The sequence below is a fragment of the Heterocephalus glaber genome, unplaced genomic scaffold (assembly GCF_053883595.1).
Source record: "Heterocephalus glaber isolate CG9 unplaced genomic scaffold, H.glaber_assembly_v1.0 deba00001719, whole genome shotgun sequence".
Classification (NCBI taxonomy): Eukaryota; Metazoa; Chordata; class Mammalia; order Rodentia; family Bathyergidae; genus Heterocephalus; species Heterocephalus glaber.
Genome location: NW_028258432.1, coordinates 8,449,069 through 8,465,985, shown reverse-complemented (window position 1 = coordinate 8,465,985; position 16,917 = coordinate 8,449,069). Strand labels below are relative to the sequence as shown.

Here is a 16,917-nt window from a genome sequence, read left to right as displayed (position 1 = left end):
GCTTTATTTAATGAAAGGAAAAGTTTGGCTCATAGTCCTCGGATAAACATACCATGTACTAGAAAAACCACCTCACTGAAAGCTTGGTCTGAAAACCACTCTCTTAATCCTAAATGAGCTTTATTTTGTACAAATGATCTTCAGCTCTCTCCAGACTGTCCTAAACAATGCTTCAGAGTACCTGGATCTCAAACCCGAGGAAAGCCTATTCAGCAAAGTCAGGTCAGCCTGGTGGAGCTGTTTCCTTCAGTTGTGTTAAGGTTGCAGGAATCTGGTAGAAAACAAGCTATTCTCTGCTTGTAGACATCAAGGTCTGATTCAGCAAATAATTGTAAATTATATGTAGTGTTAAGAGCAAGGAGTAGAAAAAAAAAATGATGAGAGCAAGTTCCAGAATGTGTAGGTTTTTCTAATCATTTCATGCTCTTTAAAAATTATTTTAAAATTTTTATTTAATATGTAGTACACAATGATTACATTCCTCATGTGGAGTTGCACATGTACATAATACAACTTAATTTTCTCATCCCTTTATCCTCTCCTCTCTGTCCCTTCCATCTCTTGGTCCCTTTTCCTTTTATAAAAGATCTATCTCCCTATTTCCTTTTATTTTGCTCTTTATATTTTGCATTTCTCATATAAGAAAAACCATGTGATATTTAAGCTTGTATGTGTGATTTTTCTCACTTAATATTATGGTCTCAAGGTGCATCCATTTTCCTTCAAAGGACACAAGTTTATCCTTCTTTATGGAAGAGTAGCATTCTATTTTGTATAAATACCACATTTTCTTTATCCATTCATCTACTGTCAGATATATAGCCTGCTTCCAAGATTTAGCTATTATGAATTGTGCTGCTATAAACATGTGTATGCATGTATCACGGTAATATGATGTCTTTAACTCTTTTGGGAAGATACTTAAGAGAGGACTAGCTGGGTCAAATGGAATTTCTTGTTTTAGTTTTTTGAGAAATCTCCATACTGATTTCCATAATGGTTGTAGTAGTTTTACTCCCAGAAACAATATTTTAATTTGCATTTCTCCTATGTCCAGAAATGTTGAAATTTTTTAATGTATTTACTGGCCATTTACACTTTTTCTGAGACGTGTCTATTCATTTGAGTTCCCCATTTTTGATTGGGTCTTTTATTTTGGGTGGTCTTTTTAAAAATTTTGTACTGGGGATAGAACTCAGGACCTTGCGCTTAAGGGGCAGGCACTGGAACCACTGAGCTAAATCCCAGCTGGGCAGTCTTTTTTGAATTGTTTATATATTCAAGATATTTAGTCCTATGTCCAAGGAATAACTCATAAGTTATTTTTCCTGTTCTATGGGTTGTTTCTTCACTCTGTTGGCCATTTCCTTTGCTGTGCAAAAAGTTTTAAATTTTATATGATTCCATTTATTGAATCTTGATGCTCGCTCTTGTGCAACTGGCGTTCTGTTCAGAAAGTTCTTGCCTATGTCTATGTCTTCAAGAGTTTTATCCATTTTATCTTCCACCAGATTAAGTGTTTCTACTTTAACAGTTACGATCTCTGACACATATTGATTTTAATTTGGTAGATAGTGAGAGATATGGGTCTAGATTCAATCTTCTGCATGTGGATAACCAGTTTTCCAAGCACCATTTGTTAAAGAGCCTATCTTTCCTCCAGCAAAAGTTTTTAGCCCCTCTATCAAAAAACAAGTAGCTGAATGTGCCTGGAGTTATTTCTGTATCCTCTGTTCTGTTCCACCGATTCACATGTCTGGTTTTGTTGTTGTTGTTGTTGTTTTTGGTCAATGCCATGCTGTTTTTATTTCTGTACCTTTGTTAGTATAACTTGAAGTCCAAGATTCTAATGCTTCCTGCTTTGCTCTAGTTGCCCAGAATTGCTTTTGTTATTCTGGGTCTTTTCCAGTGCCATATGAATTTCAGGATTGTTTTCTCTAATCCTTTGAGAAATGCCATTGGTATTTTGATTAGGATTGTATTAAGTCTCTATATCACTTTTGGAAGTATGGCCATTTTGATAATACTGGTTCTGCCTATCCAGAAATAGGGGATATCTTTTCATTTTCTGATGTCCTCTTCGATCTCTTTTTTTCACAGTACTATAGTTTTAATTGTAGAGATCTTTCACTTCTTTGGTTAGGTTAATTCCTAAGTATTTAATTTTTCTTGATGCTATTGTTTTCCTAATTTCTTTCTTGGTGAGTGCATTACAGGTGTATAGGAACACCATTGGTTTGTATGCATTGATTTCGTATCCTACTACATTACTTAGAAACTAGTCCTTGAAAGTGCTATTTCAAGATAAAATATTTGTCATCAACTCAACTGAGCAATTTTTAACCCAGTAAAAAAATAGTTATGATTCTAATGTTTAGAAGTCCAGTGATATACAGTGGACCCTTGAGTTATGACCAGCCTGACATATGAACAACTTGGGTTACAACTGGAATTTTAGTTTCAACTTATGATCAAAGTCTTGAGTGATGACCCAAATGCCAGCCACTTGTGCTTCCAGATGGTCTCACATAGATTTAACCCTTAAAGAGTTCTAGAAGGAACATTACAACACCATTTCCTGTATGGGGTTAACTGAGAAATCCTGGGCCAATGTCCCTCTAAGGACACTGAGATCTGCCTGTATACAGGAGAGAGACTTTGAAGGCTGTGTAGAGGAGCCTGAGCCTTCAATTGACCAACCTGAGTTATATCTAGCCCTCAAAAATGAATTGAGTTCGTAAGTTAAGGATCCAATGTATAAAAAGAAAGGAAGTAGATAAAGGCCACATCCATGGCTACCAGCACAGGTTTGTTGTCTACTGTGGCACCTCAGTCCACAGCAGTTTGGCCTTAGGAGGCAAGAGGTGACAAAGAGCCAGAGGAACTGAGGGTGCAGAAGGCTCCAGAGCAAGGGTGGCCTCCTCCTTCCATGTGGACTTCCAGACTGAGTCTCACCTGACCACCAGGCATTTTCTGTCTTTCATACTAGGTATCAACACTGCTTTGAGAGATATGGTAATTTCTTCTAGGAAACTGGCAAGAAGAGAATTTTAGTATATGTGCTGCCGAAGCAAGCACAAGAAGAGAATTTTTAAAAGTACACTTACACATATAAAACTTTTTTTACATCAAGAATTAAGTACAACAATCTACTATCTGAAAATAATTTATTAAAACTAATCAAATTCTTGACTCTTTAAGCTCTACAATGTCAAGTTTCAAGTTGTTTTTCAGGTGCCAATTTATATATCAATGAAATTATATAAGACAAGGCAAATGCATATCCCATTTCACAATTAAGAAAACCTCTTTTATATAAAAAAGTTTATTGGTACATTTTAGGCATACATTAATGCTAAGGTTCATCATAGGGAATTTGTACTGGTTAAAACATGTATGAATGCTTTGAAAAAAAACCCCCTCTATTTCCTTAGTGTAGTAGTAACTACAATTAAGCAGTTAAACACATATACAAACTTAACTTTGAGAGTAATGACCCTTTGAGGAGACTGTTTATGAAGATTCAAAGTACTGAACTTAGGTAACCCACTGAACAAGTTTGCCAAACCGTGTATCTGCACAACTCTGGTTTTATATTTACTTTAAAAGGCCCCAGGGATGTTCCCTTCTTAGTGGGCTGAAGTTGTCAAGCTCTGGTACAACGCAAACACATTCTCATAGACGATGAATTCAGTGACACTGGAGAATCACTAGAGAGGCTGCAGAGGCAAATGAAGGGAAGCAATCAGCTCATAGGGACTAGTCTACAGAAAAGCCCAGCACATAGAGAATTCCATTACTGATTTCTCCAACCTTTATGTTTACATCATATCATGCAGGGCAATACAAATCGTGATAATAGCATCAAAAAACAGCTGTAAGACAGCAAGAACTAGCAAACTCTTAGATAAAAGTTTACTATTCGGAGACTTGTTTTACAAAATATTAAAAACCTAAATACAACCTTCTCTTTTTCCTTTATTAATGCTATGCTTTAAAGAGCTATACGTACTAGAACCATCTCCATCTACTACTGAAACACAAACCATCTTTAGGGATGGAATAGTGGCTGTAGTTTAACTGGATGGAACCAGACTAACAAAGAGTTTAAAACAAAGTTAAAAATAGAAAAGGTATGCAATTGAGACTGCAAGGTAAAATTCAGAGAGAGATGAAGCATGAGGAATATCCAAACAGTATAATCTGGCTTCCTCCCAAAATAAAAACTCTTATGTTTATAAAAAGGGCACTGCATTTTCAATACAAATGCTTGGGACTACCCTTTCACATTTCATCTGAAATACTAATATCCCTAAATTCACAATTCTTTCTTTACCTTTGCTTGATAAAAATTGTGCCATACAGGCAACTTCTCTATTACTTCCTATATATGCAGTGTTTTTAGAGAGGACTAGATCTAAGTATTTACAAGGCTCTTTATAAGAACTGGCAAACTCTAACAAAGAACTTGCAAGGAAAAAGTCCAGACTGAATAAAAATGTTTAGGTAGAGACCCACTGAATAAAATACTATATTTAAAAAAAATGTACTGTGAAAGTTTCCCATGTGGTAGTGTTAGAGGTGATCTAGTTTAACCTTGTCATGTGAAGCCAAACAAATTATGGTTTAGAGAAGTTAACTTACATAAGACTAAATAATTACCTGATATTTTCGTTGTTATTTTTGGAAATTTTAACTCAAAATAATCAGTAGTATTTCTTCTTTTACCCCACAGCCTAGAATGTCATGTTACATCACCCCGCAAAGCAATTATGAGGGAACAGACTATAATTACAGCATTTCAGCCCAGGGTCATTACCTTTACAGGGTGCCACAAACACCAACACTAATGCTATTCCAATGTTATGATGTGTCTATGATAATTATATTCTGAAACACGTAAGCTTCAGAGTAGAACTTTTTACCTGAAAAACCTAGACTGAGTAGAATTAACCAATAATTTTCCTTAAAACTTCTCTTGATGCTTTTAGAAAAAGGATTGCAGAGTTTTCACTTTATAGTTTGGAATGGTGGACATGTTCACCTTAAGAAAATGAAAAGTCACAATACAGAGCCAAGAGAATGAATCTCAGTTCAGCCACTTATCTCTTGGGACATTCAAGGTCACCGATCTACAGAATCTGTAAAATAGGGACATTTCCAATAGCCTTTCAGAGCTCCTATGGGGAATAAGTAAAATTATATACATAGTTACTTTGTAACTATAAGGCAATGAACAAATATGAGGTATTAAGAATTTTTAGGGCCAGGGATTTAGCTCAGTGGTTTCGCCACCTGCCTCGCAAGTGGAAGGACCCAAGTTTGATCCCTGGTACCAAAAAAAAAAAGAATTTTTAAATAACCATTTTCATAGTAGTAAAAGCTGTTGGGCCAGAGGTTTAGCCTGCCTCGCAAGTGCAAGGTCCTGAGTTTGATCCCTGGTACTAAAAGAAAAGCTGTATATCTATGTTAAAAACATATTTTATGTGTGCATAGTGATTTACAGCATAGTAAATGTTATTTCATTGACTCTCAAAATAACTGTAGGTCTTATTATTCTCCTTTTATTGGTTGGGTAACTTAAGGCTTAGAGAGGTTGATATGTCCAAGATCTACCAGCTGACTCTAACTTCAAGCCTCTGACTTCGTGTGCAGAGACCTTTCAACTAATACATATCTTCATTTTCTTCAATCCATGAAGATGTTTTCTACATTTCTAAGGATATTCAAGTGGTACTTTGGCACAACACGGATGAAAAAGCTAGGATGCCAATTTAAGTATAATGCCAATGACATTTAATATGGAAAATGCTTTTCATGAACCAAGTATTAGTAAACCCATATCTGTGTTCTTAACCAGATATTCTCTAACTTATCAACCCTTTATCATGGTTAAAATTTATAATAAGCGATCTCATTTCCAACATGTTTCAGCCTCAACTTAAAAATAATCAAGGATTACTGGGCAACAGTTTTGTCTCTCAAACCTAACTCTTCAAAGCCTGGTCTTCCTGTTTCTGAGGGAGGCAACATAGGTAGCATCATGACTACTGAAATGAGCTAAGGAGCCTGAGTTTCTGTTTACTCACTAGCCCTATAACCCCAGGCTGGTTACTTAACTTTTCTATAAATGGGGAAAGCACCAAGAGATGGAGGGAGGACGAAGGAAGGAGGGGAGGCAGACGTTAAAAGAATTAAGATGTGTTATGGACATGTACCAACTCTTTATGATGAATGTAATCAATACTTATTGCAAACATGTACTAATAAAAATTTTAAAATATAAATGGGAAAAACACATCTATCTTGCATGAAGATTAAACTGGTTTTCCCACTTGAATCAGTCTTCTCACTTTATAGTCATAGCTATGTGGCTGTCAGGTCATCTGGTTTTTGGCTAGGAATAAGCCCAGTTGGCTTTCTCTTATACTGGCTTGTTCTGAAACACATAGCTCAGATGGGGAGCAACCTATTAGAACAAGCAATTAGGAAGGGAATCCTCTGTTTGCTTCCTACAAGTCTGGGCAACAGCTAGTGACACACCTAGAGGCTGACATTTCTAAAGACAGACACTTTCAGAACAGTTGCTAATCATAAATCCCTAGAATCCCTATTTTTTCCATTTATTTAAAGACAAAGTATAACTTTTGCCATATAAACAGACAAATTAACAAATAAAAAGCAGGACCAAAGCTACAGTACCATGTTTAGAAGGCTTAGATTATATAGCCTAGCATAAATCTGGCTCATTTACTTTGACAAAGAACATGATGATTATACTTTATTCCTCATATTCATGGAATGTGGTGATAATGGAAGCTTACATCTCCAATTTTATATTAATGGCTTTTCAAAAAAAAAAACCCTGCTAAGTAGTCTAAACATCAGGATTTATGCTTAACTACGCAGAACAGTGTCAGCAAGCAAACCAGGGTCTAAAATAACTTCAGATGTGGAATCTCAATGATGTATGAATCATAAACTCTGAGTTCCAATCAAAATTAGTTCTGTTATCCCATAAAACTTACCAAGTATGGTGGTGAAAAATGAACAGTTGTGGACCAAATAACTCTTGAGGACCCAAGGAAAAACTGCAAGAGTCTTTTCATCTTACTTGTGGACCAAATGTGATAAAAATGGCATAAGAGATTACAATTATAGAATATTCCACTAGATTTTTTGGTTTGTCTTTCCTACATTTCAGGGTATATAAAGACTGAGATGTCTGACAATTTTCCACCAAAGTGAAGGAAAGCCCATTTCACAAAGCAAGGGGAAAAACAAAAACTTGACTAATCTACATTATTAATTCACCACATTCAATTTTATTTTTTGAAATATTTTGGTTGTGAATTCACCAACTCTGAGTTCATAGGTACAAAAAGTACAGCAGGTACTCACAAAACCAACACTGTCTGCCTTGAAGGGGGTCAGTTTTCTTTAATGTGAAAAGCACTCACTGCACTGCAGTCAAAGTTGGCCTTCCAAACTCAGAGCTCTGACTTCTCACGTGTACATAAATTATGTGCCCAATTCTTCTCATCTCAGGTGACCTCTCTAGACTCATCCATCTGACAACACTAGTCAGATCCGCTTGGTTCCTACTGTACAAGCTACTTTTCTGGCATCGTCTTTTCCTGGTCTGGTCATGGCCACCCTTTGCCTCAATTAACTTCTAAGCAGAACCACTTTTATTGAGGCTCTTTCAGATGCTTATTACTCTGGCTCTTCCTCCCACTAAAGCCGCAGATAGGCATGGTTCCTTGAAGCACTCAAGAATTTTCTGTCCTAGGTCTGACTCCTCCTGGTCAGGCCCAGTCTCTACATTTAACAGACTATGAAGCTAAAGACATGCAACCACAAATTTGTGGTTTTCAACTCAAAACTTATAGTTATTTTGGCATTTCAAATTTGGGGTATTTAAGAAAAAATACAGAGGCCATCTTTTATTCACTCATTTGATGTCGTTTGAGCATTTTCGATGAGCCAGAAACTGTTTTGGGGACTGTGCATACCTCAGTGAATATTGAGACAAAAATTTCTGTATTCGTGGAGCTTATGTTATAATGAGTTATAGTATATGGAGTGGGGAGGGAAGAAAATATGAAACACAATAAATAAAAACAAACACAATTAATATACATGTAATAAGTGCTATAGAAAAAAAATAAAGGAGAAGGATCCTGGGGAAAGAGGTGCAATTTAAAAAGAGGTAGAAAAGTTGGAAGAAATGACACCTGTCTTTCAGGATTTTTATAGCTCTTCTGCCCCGCCAGATTGCCAACTCTATGAAAGCAGGGGCTAATTGAGATTCATTTCTGCCACCCTAGTACCTGGAACACAGTACGACCATAAGTAGCTGCTGAAAAAAAAATGGATTCATTTTATACATTTCCAAAGCAATGCTATTTGGTTTTTTTTGTTTTTTGTTTTTCCAAAGCAATGCTATTTGTAATAAATGGCTTATGAGATGAATGGTTAGTGAATGGATGTGGTATTTGGCACCAAACAAGCAGCATGCCTTAGAGTCAAACTCTTGGAATTCAACCTCATGGTATCTAAGACAATGATTCTACAACTTTTGTCCCACAAGAGTTCTGTGGAAACAAGAACTAAGGAAAATCTGAGTCACTCTCCTATATTAGTATGACAAAATAAAAATGTCCTCTGATCAACTTCAAATGGGAACTAACCTTTTATTTTAGACTAACAGAAGAAAAGGTAATAGATGGAGCAAGGGATAAATCTGATGAGGACAGCAGTGCCAAAGGCTCTTAGGGACACAGAAACTGTAAATGAAATAGAATATAAAGAATAACCACTTTTATTGAGGCTCTTTCTGATGCTCATTACTCTGGCTCTTCCTCCCACTAAAGCCACAGATAGGCATGGTTCCTTGAAGCACTTAAGAATTTTGTCTTCTTGAAGCTTACTATATATTGTGTTGTATTTCTTGAGTTCACATGTGTCTGTTGGTGAGTGTACAAAAGTCCTTCTCTGCAGTTTGTCCTCCCTGCACTGATATTCAATTGTGCATGTGTTCATTTGTTCACTGAATACATATTAACAAAAGCCTACTGTGTGCCTGACCTAGCTTTAGGGCCTGGGGATCCAGAGGCACACAAGAACAAAGCAAAGCCCTTGCTCTCAGATTTATCGTTAAGTGGTGTTAGACAATAAGCAAATCAGAATATAATGTTTTATTAGTTGACAATGAATGCTATGAAGAAATTAAGCAAGGAAAGAAGACAGAAAGAGATGGAGCTTTCTATCTGGGGTGCACATGTTATTTTAAAGAAGCTGGTTAAATAAAGCAGCTTTAAGGCCTCTAAGATGGTCCTAAAGTTTCCACTTTCTGGTATTCAGACCCCTTGTGTAATTCCTCTTCTCTTGGGTTCATGACTAACAAACACAATTGAGCAGAAGTGATGGAGTAACATTGTGAAGGAACAGAGTGAAGTAAAATTGATTTCAGTCTTGAGTTTTCTAGCCCTCTTAGATGGCTTGCTCTGGGGGAAGCCAGCTACCAATGCATGGGGGCAGTCCCATGTGAGTGAGTTTGAGGGTGATCCTCCTCTGTGCAAGCCTTAAGGTTGTAATCTGGATGACACTCAGGTTGCTGCCTTATCAGAACCATCTAGCAAAGCTCCATGCACATTTCTGACCCATAGAAACTGGAAAATCTTCATTGTTTTCAGGCATTAGGTTTTGGGGGTAATTTGGTATGCAGCTATGGGTAAAAAATACATTGGTTAAGTATGGTTCCTCTGAGCAAATGACCTTAGAAAGAAGCAGGTTATGTGACGATGTAAGGAAAGACAATTTCAGGGAAGTAAAGAACAAGTGCCAAAGCCCTGAAATGAGAAGAACCTAGGCGTATATGAAAGAAGTGAGGTAGCCAGAGTGGCAGAGAGCCACAGGGGATGGTATGGAAAGCCAAATGGGGAACTCACGCAAGCCAGCCCTGAGGAACTCTCACAGATGACAAGGCACAACCAATATTGTGAACACCATTAGTTTAACAACTACTGTCTGACTTGAACCAAAACCAATCAAACAATAGGAATAGATAATGTCTGAGTATTTAAAATATGAGGAATTGTGCTAAGTGCTTTCTTTCATTATTCACAATAACAGTATTATATAGGTTTCATAACTAGCTCAATTTTACAGGAAAGGAAACTAGAGGGTCAGAAAGGTTAAGTCACTCATGTACAATCACATACTGGGAAGTCGTGGAGCCACCTGGGTCTTTGACTTCAGACTCCCTGTCCTTTGACTCTATACAGTATTGGTTTGAAAATAAGGTCTCTTGAAAGACAGTCAGTTCTTGCACCACTGAAAAAGAGGAAAAAAACAAACTCAATCCAAAACAGTTGTTTAAGCCAACTGGTCCAATCTCTGCCTGATTAGACAGTCTAGGCAGTTTGATTTTCTCTTGGAGTCCTGTTAGTAGAACTGGTCGATTCATTACCTACATTTTTCTCTCCAGGTTTGACTCAGGTCAGAAAAGTAAAATTTAGAAAAGCAGTTTTCTTTTTGACATATGCTCTTGTTCCTGCATAGCAGGGAATTTATTGAGGAATAGAAATTATTAGATAAAATATCAATAGTCCATTTTATGCAGTTTTATGCTCACTGACCTATAATGAGCCCTGGCTTCCTACCAACATTCTAGATATCTGGCCCAGACCAGGTACCCATCTGCTATAAAACTTGTTTTCCTTCCTTATCTGGAAGCTTGGGGAAGATTAAGAATGTTCTAAGAGTCTTAATTTCTTTTTGAAGAGAGGAGAAACACAATCACTTTATCTTTGATTTTTAGCTATATTCTATTGATAGGAATTCTATTTCAAAATATTTTTCTTAAAAGCTTTAACAGTCTGGAAATTTACCATTCAGGGGTCCTCAAATTGATATTACAGGGCTGACTTGGACTAAAGGAAGTCAAACAAAAATCACAGAAGCTGCTACAGTTTTTAAAGTTTTCACTGAGAAATACAAACCAATCAGCTTGTTGGGTATGATTAATAACATTATAAAAATAGTAGTAACAACTAACATTAACAGAACATGCAGTATGAGCCAGATACTGTCCTAAGCATTTAAAATGGATTATCTAAATTAATACTTATAATAGCCCTATAAAGTATTGTCATCTTAATCTTATAGATGGAGAAACTCAAAAGAGGTCAAGCACAGTTTAAAAGGTCCAAAGTCACATAGTTTAATAGTCTAGAGCCAGACCAAAACCCTGACAGTGATTCCAACCCACTCTTAATTCTTATACTATACTACCTCTGTTATTTAGACTGGAAAGTTATCCAGGATCCTACACCATAAAATTCTACTCCCAAGAAAGGAACACAGTCCACCCTCCATATCTGTTGGTTCCACAAGCATGGCCTGAACCAAGAGTGGATGGGAAAAAAATAATTGTGTCTACATTACTATTTCTCAAACAATATAACATTTCCTTACATAGCATTCACATTGTAGTAGGTATAATAAATAATCTACAGATGATTTAAAGTATATAGGATTATACGCTTAGGTCCTTTGCAAATACTGTGCCATTTTACATCAGAGACTTGAACATCCTCAGACTTGGTACCTGAGGAAGTCTAGGAATCAGTCTTTGGGTGGACATCACAGTGTGACTGTATTTCTTTTCTCAAAAATACTCTCTCCAGGACCAGGGATTTAGCTCAGTGGTTCTGCTGCCTGCGTCGCAAGCGCAAGGACCTGAGTTCGATCCCCGGTACCAAAAGAAAACTCTCTCCATTAAAAAAAAAACCTCACCCACTACAAACACATATATTAACCAATCTAAAACACTCACACTCAACTTCATGTCCTACTTTCACAACGTAACTCAATATTCTTTACTATAATTAGTAGGCAAATGCATATAAAGATTATGGTTAAGTAATACAAATTTAAACACTAATAAAAACCACACACACAAATCATAACTATAAAATTTAATCCTTCAAAAAGATTCATAATTTTTCTTTCTCACTGATGATTAATCTAAGCTCATCTTTTAAAAATCCCAGGCTTATTCTCACTTATTTCTTTGCTCAAACAACTTCTCAGAAAAGACCTTAACTACTTAGTCTCAGTGCCTTCTCTTGGCCATTGTTCTTTTACTTCCTACTTATATCATCTCCTGGAAGTGGATTGTATATTTATGCAGTTATTTGTTTTCTATCTCTGTCTTTAGAAAATAAGCTATGTGGGCCAACTTGTTCCCTGCTATATCCCTGGTCCTTAGACTATACCTGCATATTACACAACCAATTAATGAAATGTTCTCTGTGAAGAGAGCAACTTTGTGAAAAACCAACAGCAGCAAGGGCTCATCTGCTCACTTCTGCATCCTGTTCTCATCCCCAGTTTTCACATCTGTACCTCCATTCTGATCTTCTTAAAAGATGTGAATTATTTTGATAAGGGTGGGGAAGGAGGTAAGGGTGGTTGAACCTGACTCCTATTAGTTCAGGCTGGGGAAGAGGAGATGGAAAACCCTGCCTTACTCGTTCTGATTGTGAGGGAATGACAGGAAATTCAAGGAGTAAATGGAGATGGACATGGGACCCAAAAATCGTTGGGGTCATTTTCAGTCCTTCTCTTACATTTACTCCTACATAGAATCTGTCTCTTACTTTCTTTTTTGTTGTTGATTTTTAAATTTTTTAAAATTAATTTTATTGATACATTTTAGGTATACAATATAATGACATGCATCATTGGAAATTTGCACCTTTACATAATTTCTCTTGGTTCTTATTTTTTCTCCATTTCCCTGCCCTCCCTTCAACCCCTCCATCCCTCCCCATTTACAAAGACTTTGTTTCTATTTTCTCATTTGCTCATATTAATTGCATTCCCTTCTAAACTTTCTCCTACCCCTTCCACCTCCCCTTCCCCTTTGTACTTTTTCTTCCTATTTGACATTATTTATTATATCTTTTAGTCCTTATGTACAATTTCAGTTTCTCACACTAGAGAAACTATTCAGTATTTACACGTGTCCTATTTAATTCATTTAAGAGTATCACCTCAATGTGCATCCATTTAGCTACAAATGTCTCTAATTTCTCATTTTGATGGCTGAGTAGTACTCCATTTAATAAAAAACCCACATTTTCTTTATCTAGTCTCCAGTTGAGGGGCAATTGGGCTGTTTCCAAGTTTTAGCTATCACAAATTGTGCTGCTATGAATATGGGTGCACATATATCACTGTAGTATGATTCTTTCAATTCTCTGGGGAACATACCCAGCAGTGGAATAGCTAGGTCAAATGGGACTTCCAGTCCTAGATCTTTGAGGTATCTCCATACTGATTTTCACAGTGGTTGTACCAGTCTACACTCCCACCAGCAGTGGAGGAGGGTTCCTCTTTCCCCACAGCCCCGCCAGCATTTGTTTTTGGTTGATTTCATGATAGAAGCCATTCTTCATGGGGTGAGGGTGGACTCTCACCGTTGTTTTCATTTGCATCTCTCGGATGACCAGTGATGTTGAACATTTTTTCATGTTTATTTGCTCTTTCTACTTCTTTGAGAAATGTCTGTTCATTTCAGCTGTCCATTTTTGGATTGGGTCTTTAAATTTGGGAGGTCTGATTTTTTTTAAGGTCTTTATAGATTCTAGATAGTAAACGTTTGTCTGAGGAACAGCAGGTGAAAATTTTTTCCCAGATTGTGGGTTGTCTCTTCACACTGTTGGTGGTTTCTCTTGCTGTGGAGAAGCTTTTTAATAAGAAGAGATCCCACTTGTTGTTTGTGCTAGTTTATGGGCAAGTGAGGTTTTGTTCATAAAACCTTTTCCTACACCAATGTCTTCAAGAGTTCTACCTAACCTCTGTTCAGCTGGTTCAGCATTTCTGTTTTAATATTTAGATCTTTAATCTATTCTGATTTTAGTTTAGTGCATGGTGAGAGATATAGGTCTAGTTTTATCTTTGGCAAGTTGAGACCCAATTTTTCCAACACCATTTATCAAAGAGGCTATCTTTCTTCCAGTGAGGGTGTTTGGCACCTCTGTCGAAGATGAGGTGGCTGAATGTGTCTGGAGTTGTTTCTGTATCTTCTACTGTGTTCCACTGGTCCTCAGATCTGTTTCTTTGCCAGTACCATGCTGTTTTTATCACAGTAGCTTTGTAGTACAGTTGCGGGTTGGGGGTTGTGATACTCCCTGCCGTGTCTCTGTTGCCCTAGAATTGCTTTTGCTATTGTAGGTATCTTGTTTCAAATGAATTTTTGGATTGTTAACTCAAGGTCTGTGAAGTATGCTGCTGGAATTTCAATTGGGATTGCACTGGATCTATATAGCAGTTTTGGAAGCATGGCCATTTTCACCATGTTAATTCATCCTACCCAGGAGCAAGGGATGTCTTTCCATTTTCTGATATCATCTTCAATCTCTCTTTAGAGAGTGCTATAGTTTTCAGAGAAGGGGTCTTTGATTTCTTTTGTTCAGTTGATTCCTAGGTATTTCAGTTTTTTGGATGCTATTGTAAAAGGAATTGTTTGCCCTATTTCTCTCAGTGAGTCTGTTGTGTAGAAGAAAGGTACTGATTTTTGTGTGTTAAGCTTGTATAAAGCTACTTTACTGAATTTGGATATTAAGTCTGGAAGACTGTTGGTAGAGTTCTTGGGGTCTTCTATATACAGTATCATGTCATCTGCAAATACTGACAATTTGACTTCTTCATTTCCTCTCTTTATTCCTTTTCTTTCTCTTGTCAAACTGCCATGGCTAATGTTTCCAAAATTATATTGAACAGGAGTGGTGATAGTGAACATCCTTGTCTTGTTCCTGATTTTAGTGTGAAGCATTTGTTTTTGACCATTTAGTATGATATTGGCTCTTGGTTTTCCAAAGATGGCTTTTATCAGATTGAGGCAGAGACCGTCTTTTCCAAATTTTTGTAGGGTTTTTATCATAAATGCATGTTCAATTTTGTCGAATGCTTTTTCTACATCTATTGAGATGATCATGGTTTTTGTCCTTGTCTCTATTGTTATAGTGTACTATTTAATGATTTGCATATGGTGAATCATCCCTTCATCCCGGGGATGAATTCCACTTGGTCAGGGTGTATGATCATCTTGATGATCTTTTGCATTCTATTTGCCAGTATCTTATTAAGGATTTTTGCACCTATGTTCATTAGTGAGATTGGCCTATAGTTCTCTTTTTCAGTTGGGTCTTTCTCTGCTTTGGGGATCAAGTTGATGCTTGCTTCCAGGAATGAATTCAAGAGTACTACTTCCCTTTCAATTTCATTGAAGAGTTTAAACAGCAGTGGCAGTAGTTCCTCTCTAAATGTCTTGTAGAATTCAGCAGTGAAGCCATCAGGACCTGAGCATTTCTTAGTTGGTAAGTTTTTAATTACATTTTCAATTTCATTGATTGATATTGGGTCATTTAGAATTTTTAGGTCTTCCTCGTTCAACTTTGGTAATTCATATGTATCTAGGAATCTGTCCATTTCCTCTGTGTTTTCCAGCTTATTGGTGTACAGGTTCTCAAAGTAGGTAATGATGATCCTCTGGACTTCTGCTGGGTCTGTTATAATTTTATCCTTTTTCTTCCTACTTGCATGGATTTGGGCCTTTTCTTTCCTTTTTCTGATAAGGTTGGCTAAGGGTTTGTCAATTTTATTCTTTCTAATGGCTTCACTGAGTTTTTGTATTGTTCTCTTAGTTTCCATTGCATTGATTTCTGCTCTGATCTTTGTAATTTCCTCCTTTGTACGAGCTTTGGGTTTGTCCTGGTCTTCTTTTTCTAGAAGCTTGAGCTTCAGCATCAGGTTCTTTAATTGGGCTTGATCTGTTTTCCTAATATGAGTATTCACTGCTATGAATTTCCCTCGTAAGACTACTTTCATTGTGTCCCATAGATTCCAATACGTTGTACTGTCATTGCCATTTAATTGTAAGAACTGTCTGATTTTTTCTTTAATTTCCTCTGTGACCCATTGGTTATTCAGAAGTCTGTTGCTCAATTTCCATGTGTTTATGAAATTCTTGCAGTTTCTTTTGCCGTTGATCTCCAATTTCATCGCACTATGGTTTGGTAATATACAGGGGATATCTTCAATTTCTTTGCACTTACTTAAACATATTCTATGAGCTAGTATGTGGTCTATTTTGGAGAATGACCCATGTGCAGCTGAAAAGAATGTGTATTCTGATTATGTGGGGTGGAACACTCTGTAAACATCTGTTAAGTTCATTTGTTGAAGAGTTTGAGTTCTAGTATTTTGTTGCTTATTTTTAGTCTAGTTGATCTATTTGTGACAGTGGGGTATTGAGGTCCCCAACTACTATTGTATTAGTGTTTATTTGATTTTTCATGGCCAGTAGTATTTGTTTTATATAGTTGGGCGCACTAGTGTTTGGTGCATAGATATTTATGATTGTCATCTCTTCCTCTTGGATTGTTCCCTTTACAAGGATGTAGTGTCCTTCTTTGTCTCTCTTAATCAGTGTTGGTTTGAAATCCACTTGATCTGCAAATGGGATAGCTACTCCTACTTTTTTGCGGGGGGAGGGGTTCCTGTGGCATGGAGTACTGTTATCCACCCTTTAACTTTCAGTCTACCAGTTTTTTTGAATTAAGTGTTTCTTGTATGCAGCATATTGTTGGATCATGCTTCTTGACCCATTCTGCCAGTCTATTTCTTTTGATTGGTGAATTGACACCATTAACATTGGTGGTTATAAATGATATGTATTGACTTATCCTTGTCATGACTTTTTGTTGGATTCTCCCCTTTGCATTTAATTTCTTGTCATGCCCAATGGATTCATTCTGCTGGGCTTCCTGGGGTTGTGATCCTCATTGTCTTTTCCTAGGATATTGTCTATAATTTTTTGGAGTGCTGGTTTGGTATTCATGA

At 36.8% G+C, this 16,917-nt stretch overlaps 1 protein-coding gene across 2 annotated transcripts in view; it reads right to left on the bottom strand.

The window, feature by feature from the left end:
* Window positions 1-16,917, bottom strand: part of LOC147821746 (protein POLR1D-like) — a 63,572-nt gene that overhangs the window by 39,253 nt on the left and 7,402 nt on the right. The window contains exon 1 of one of the 2 annotated variants that reach the window (XM_087199435.1): window positions 10,227-10,336. The exons of the other annotated variant lie outside the window; for it this stretch is intronic. The gene's annotated coding sequence lies outside the window, so the exon portion shown is untranslated. Of the gene's footprint in view, window positions 1-10,226; window positions 10,337-16,917 lie in introns of those variants that run through there. 2 annotated transcript variants of the gene reach the window in all.